The sequence below is a fragment of the Gavialis gangeticus genome, unplaced genomic scaffold, assembly GCF_001723915.1.
Source record: "Gavialis gangeticus isolate Ggan-Ray unplaced genomic scaffold, GavGan_comp1, whole genome shotgun sequence".
Classification (NCBI taxonomy): domain Eukaryota; kingdom Metazoa; phylum Chordata; order Crocodylia; family Gavialidae; genus Gavialis; species Gavialis gangeticus.
This window is the reverse complement of record NW_017729011.1, coordinates 7,085,959-7,091,603: the sequence shown is the minus strand read 5'-3', so window position 1 is coordinate 7,091,603 and position 5,645 is coordinate 7,085,959. Positions and strand designations below refer to the sequence as shown.

At 43.8% G+C, this 5,645-nt stretch overlaps 1 protein-coding gene across 3 annotated transcripts in view; it reads right to left on the bottom strand.

The window, feature by feature from the left end:
• Positions 1–5,645, bottom strand: part of EHMT1 (euchromatic histone lysine methyltransferase 1) — a 187,024-nt gene that overhangs the window by 137,557 nt on the left and 43,822 nt on the right. Inside the window, exon 1 of one of the 3 annotated variants that reach the window (XM_019510477.1) lies at positions 1,432–1,490. The exons of the other annotated variants lie outside the window; for them this stretch is intronic. The gene's annotated coding sequence lies outside the window, so the exon portion shown is untranslated. Of the gene's footprint in view, positions 1–1,431; positions 1,491–5,645 lie in introns of those variants that run through there. 3 annotated transcript variants of the gene reach the window in all.

Sequence of the window (5,645 nt, the reverse complement as noted above, 5' to 3'; positions counted from 1 at the left end):
CTATTAAAGCACTATCCCCTTCTTCTCACCACTACCAAGGAAATAAGTAGTCATTTTTCCATACACAGCACTGAAAACACACACTGCTGCTGTTGGAAATACATTAACAATGGGTCATGCCAGGACTAACATTATAGTTATCCAACACGGCTTCTCAATGACATAGGCAGTACAAAAGGAACGATGCATATTGTTCAATCTTCATCATCAAATTTCAAGACACTTCAGCTTCCCCCTACCCCCCCCACCAAAAAAGGAGGGGTGTACTGCTTTAACCTATTGTTCCAGAAATACAGCCCTGAAACAGACATAGTAGGCAGCACTCGGTAAAAAAATTTGCTATTTTAGGCAAGTGAATTATTATTAGTTATGTAATAATCAATGCTAGTCACCCACCCAACCCCTCCAGAAAAAATCCCCCAGCATGCTTCACTCGCAACCAATTCACTTCAGTTTTATCATCCTCCATAAAGATTCGTTAGAAGTTTTAAATGGCAAAGACCCAAGATGTGGGTCACTGAGCTCTGCCTATTCCAGCCCTCACGCACGGTGCTAAAGCAGCCTCAGAAAGAAATTAAACTGGGTTAGAGTTTGACTTCAATGGAGTTACAACAGGGCCCAATCTAGCAATTGTTCTACAGTCTTAAGCTTCTTGTCGATTATATTGTTAATCAAGACATCAAAGGTGGTAAATAAGGTTCTTCTTCATCCATGCTTTCTGGGGAGAAGTAGGTACAATGCCTTCCTTCCACTGACGAGGAGTCTGCACTCTTCCAGCCGGCACCCACAAAATGGCAATTGAAAAAAATTACATACAATGGCCTAGTTTCACCTTGACACAGCCCTCATGCACACTTACCTTACTGACAAGGCACTCTCCCCTCAGCATGTAAAAGTGATTGCCCTTTAAACCAAAGCTAAAATATCTCACTGATCTTTTCCCATCTGCTACAACAGCTTTGCAGGTCTCAATGCATTTGAAAAAAGAATTTGAGAGAGAATTATTCTGCAAGCAATCAAAGGTAATCACTCTATCATTGTTCTTTTCAACAGATTCATGATATCTAAAAATAAAAAAAAGTTGCACTGGGTTATGATCACAACTCAAAAGTGCTAGGGGTTATCAGCTCCCTGCGGCCAACACAGCTCAGTGTGCAGCAGGCCTCAACTGGTATATTCATTTAGCTCAACATGTAGGAAAAAATGGTGCTCTATCCCACTTCTACACAGTAAACCAGCACCTCAGCATGGCCTTGCACTGAAATAGGATTACATTGGCCTAGAGGAAAAAAAAAGAACCCACAACATGAAGGTCACCCATAAAATCATAACAAAGATCCCTCTTCCCCAGATCTCTACAGAGAAAACCATCATCAAACCCTCTAGGTTAAAGTACAAACACAAAAAGATATGTACATTAGTCCCATGTACCTCCGTCAATTTTTTTTCCTCGTGTCTTTAGAGCAGTTGTTTACTGCAGCCAACTGCAGAGAAATTACAGTAGCTTAACTCTCCAACTCCCTCTAAAGGATTAATCTTCCAGTGAGCATGCTCACGCGAGATCTTTTTTCAGCAGTTGCATCCATTTCATGAAATGAGGGCTGCTGCAGACATGAGGAAATGCCATTTCAGGACTACATGCAAAGTTGAATAGCCCCATAAACAAGTGCTAATGCCTTTCTAAAGTCCTAGCAAGGGTCTCTGTCCAACTCCTTACCTTCTATGACTTTAACAGCCTTCAGACTAACATGCATTTTCAGAGATTTTTTTTTTTTTAATGGTTTCACTCTGAGACACATAGGTTTAAATGTCTGCCCTTGGCTTTCTCTTTACAGTGTGGTGGACAGGTTCTTCACCGAAGCTTTAATCAAAACAGTGACAAGATTTTTCCTTTGTACCACTTCTTGGCTCACCTCTGCTTTCAGAAAAAAAAAATCTGGGCGGAAGATCTGAGGGGGTGGAAAGGCTTGCATTCAAAGGTAACAGCTTAAAAATTGAGTTCTCAATATTGCAGCACAGTAGGCAACAGATGCTTTTAACTCTACAGATTAAGGGCCCATGCAAATGAGGATTTGCTAGTAGACAACAAATCCAATATCTAAACATGACTGAAACCACCGAGTCCAGGGCCTTGCACATTATATCTTAAAGACAGCAACTTCAGTCTTGCTCCCTCACCTCAAACACGGTGCCTCTCTGGTGAAAATGAACACCAAGCTTTATGCTCTGAAAAATACATGCTCTTGACTTCTCCCATTTTCATCTTCTTGTACTATCATCAGGAAAACATTCCCTCCCTTTTCCTCTGATCTATTTTATGGCCTGTTACTTAATTACTCTTCACAGCTGATAGGAATACAAGCCTCCCCCCTCCCCCATAAATGCTCATATTTCAGGGCTGTGACTGCTGCTTCTGTCTAGAAGATTTAGGGGCCAAGGTCTGGGTCTCTGAACTCTGATGTAAATCTGGGCTAAGCTGAGGCTAGAGATGCGAGCTCAGAATCCAACCTTCGCTCCTCCCCGCCTAATCCCAAATATCTGAGTGCTTTGGAGAATCTTGTACTTCTACAGCATCACAAACCCTGCTTCAGACTGCATGCACAACACGGCACTAAAGCAGCAATGTGCCATGAGAGTGTTAAATAAGGGTGATGCCTGCTTTGTGAAATGAACACTAACCATAGTGACAGTATCCATAAGGAATGATAAAGCGTATGGTGACATTGGATATTTTCTTCTGTTGTCACCTAAACAGACTCACCCACTGAAAGGCAATCTCTGTTACCAGGCATTAAAATAGAGATTTTGTTTTATTTATAAAGCATCCAAACTGGTTGGTTTGGATGTGTCATAGCACAGGCTGTTCACCCACCCCTCCTTCTTCTATGCTTTTGCAATTTATTAAAATCGGGGCTGTGTTCATTCTGTTCGCTGCTGAGCACCCTTGACCGCCAAGAGTTGAGGGTGCTTTGCATCTTGCAGGAGGAATTAGAACTGTCCATGATCTAGCCCTGAAACAGAAGGGAAATCCCAGGCATTATTAATGTAGGCAGTTATGAAAGCCTCGGTGCAGGAAGAGCTCGTGTTGTGCTTCTTCCTTCACAAGAGGATTACACCCAAATATGAAGTGGGGATGTCAGATACAGAATCATCCTGACCTGTCACTCCTAATTTGGAAAGCACTCCTATTCCTTGAAAGTTTAGGCTTTGAAGATTGATTGCTATTGATTTTTCTTCAAGCAAACAGCCCAAGCTGGCAATCAGTCAATAATAAGCAATTATTCTACAGGCTCTTATCTCCAGATGCCAGCCCAGACAACTGGATTCACAGATCTTGCTGACTCTTGCTCACCATTTTAACCATAATTTACAAAACCACCCACCCTGAAACCTGTCTGAAAGGAATCAGGAAGCCAGCAACATTTCAGGAAAGGAGAAAGCTGACATATTACTCATTTGCCAAATTGAGTTGGTTATAGACAATGAAATATAACTTATTCAGATGGGAAGTACTAGTCTATCCTTGTGGTAGGGGAAGCACCATGTATCCGAGTCCATGAAGGCGGTTTTCCTTAAGCACCCAGGGGATAACTGTTCTCCTGGCGTGGTTTAGTACCCTTCAAGGTGTTGGGGCTTAAAACCCACTTTATGGAAATAAGAGGCTCCTCTTTAGCTTGCTCCTGCAGCCATATGGCTGAGGGCAGGCAAAACTAGGGAGCATCTGAACTCCAAGCCTCTAGGCTTGGGCCTGCACCTAGGATGCCCACCAAAAGACCATGGAAATATCTGCAGGGGGGTGGAGGATGTTTGCCAGTTGTAGGGCCACTTATGGTTCTGGCCTGACTCATGGATTTGAATTAGATTTGGCTTGGAACACAACAAAATTCCATTTAAAAAAAAAAAAAAAGATTATAGACAATGAAATCCATCTGGGGCACTTATCTTTTTATTAGTACCATGAAGGTTTCAGTTGGGTGGGAAAAGAGAGAGAGAGGGGGAAACCAAATGCTTCTCCTTGAAATGGGTAGTTATAGGGCAAAAGCAGAATGGAGCAGCATTGTCAAGTGTCTGGATTGCTCTGATTTCTTTAACCCTTCAGCAGGCATGATGATCTGTTGAGGTCCCTTCCAACCCTAGCATCTATGAATCTATGACACGCAAATCAACTGTTTGGGCTGTGTTTACTAGCAGCAAGGCAGCAAAAATAAGATCCTTTTCCTTCTTAAAATTCTTCAATAGATTTAAATACCATTTACACCCAGTGAATTCAATACTCCTGCTCATCTGATGGAAATACACTTCTCTGTTCTTCCACGGGCTTTATATAAAAGAAATATGTACACCACGGACTCCTCTCACTTGCTCCAGTCAGAATCAGAAGTGATGTCGCTGAAGTCAATGGAATGACACTGATGCCAACACAGTACAAGCAAAGGGAGAAACAGCCCACTCCAAAGATTCAGAAGTGCCTGTTATGCTATTAAAATGCAGACACCTCTCAAAAGACTTCTTCGAAGAACAAAGGCTAGGAAAGATCTGTATGACTTGCAATGCACTAAGCCACTGGAAAGGGCACAATGATGCCCTAATTCCTGACTGAGGTTGCTAGGTACTACTTAAGTATAAATATTAATAATGTGTTTGTATAGTACCTACTGTAATCCATGATTAGGGCCAAAAGGTGTTATTGCAATAGAAACAGTAATACTGTAACAGATCCTCAATTACCCTTTTTCTGCCCTTGCTGCTGAAGGAAATGACACCATCTGACAGGCTGCTGTCTGCTGTGCCCAGTTCTACTGCTGGAGAGGAAGAGGGCCTGTGAGTTTTAGGGGTGGCACAAAATTCGGGAGTTCCAGAATAACAGAGCCCAAGAAAGCTTCTTCCTTCACTTACGCTTCCTCTCAACAATGCATGTTTTTGTAATGTTAAGGGCTAAATCTGTCTGGCTGAATTATGACAGCCCCAGGGGCTTCAATGGGTGAAGATGAAGAGCAAGAGTTGGGGCTTGTTAATGTGGAGGCAGGATTGACCCCTCTGGCAGCATCCAGACTCATGCGGCCATGCAGCATGTGGTGCGGCAGACAGGTCTGTCGCACCACACACCGCACATTCAGCTGTTCTCCACGCTGCAAGGTTTTTTTGACCCTGGAAGATCCCAAGGTCAAAAAACCCACACACAAAAAAAAGTGGGGCGGCACATGCAGCAACAGCACATGCCACCCAAAACCACAGCCTGGCCACCCAGAGCCATGCTCCAACTGCTGGCCAGGTTCCAGGTGGCAGGATCACCACAGCTACAGCCCCAGAAGACCCCCAGGATTTCAAGTACGGCTGCTGGGGCCAGCCACCCCCACACCAACTGGGGTAACCTGCCGTGCACCAGAGGGCACGTGGCACAGGCATTCCCCAAGGACAAGCATCAGCGGCACAAGGTGTGCTGCTGCTTCTTGTCCCCAGGGAAACAAATGGCCACGCCCACGTGGATGTGGCCTCTGTCCTTATTATAACCCACACTTTATTCTGGCCTCTTTACTCAATGCAACACCAGGATCAGTCATCCAGTGAAATGCAAGCATTTAATGGTGTGCATTATACCTTGCAGTCTCAGTTTTAAGCGACGTGCATATTTGCGGGAGGAATGT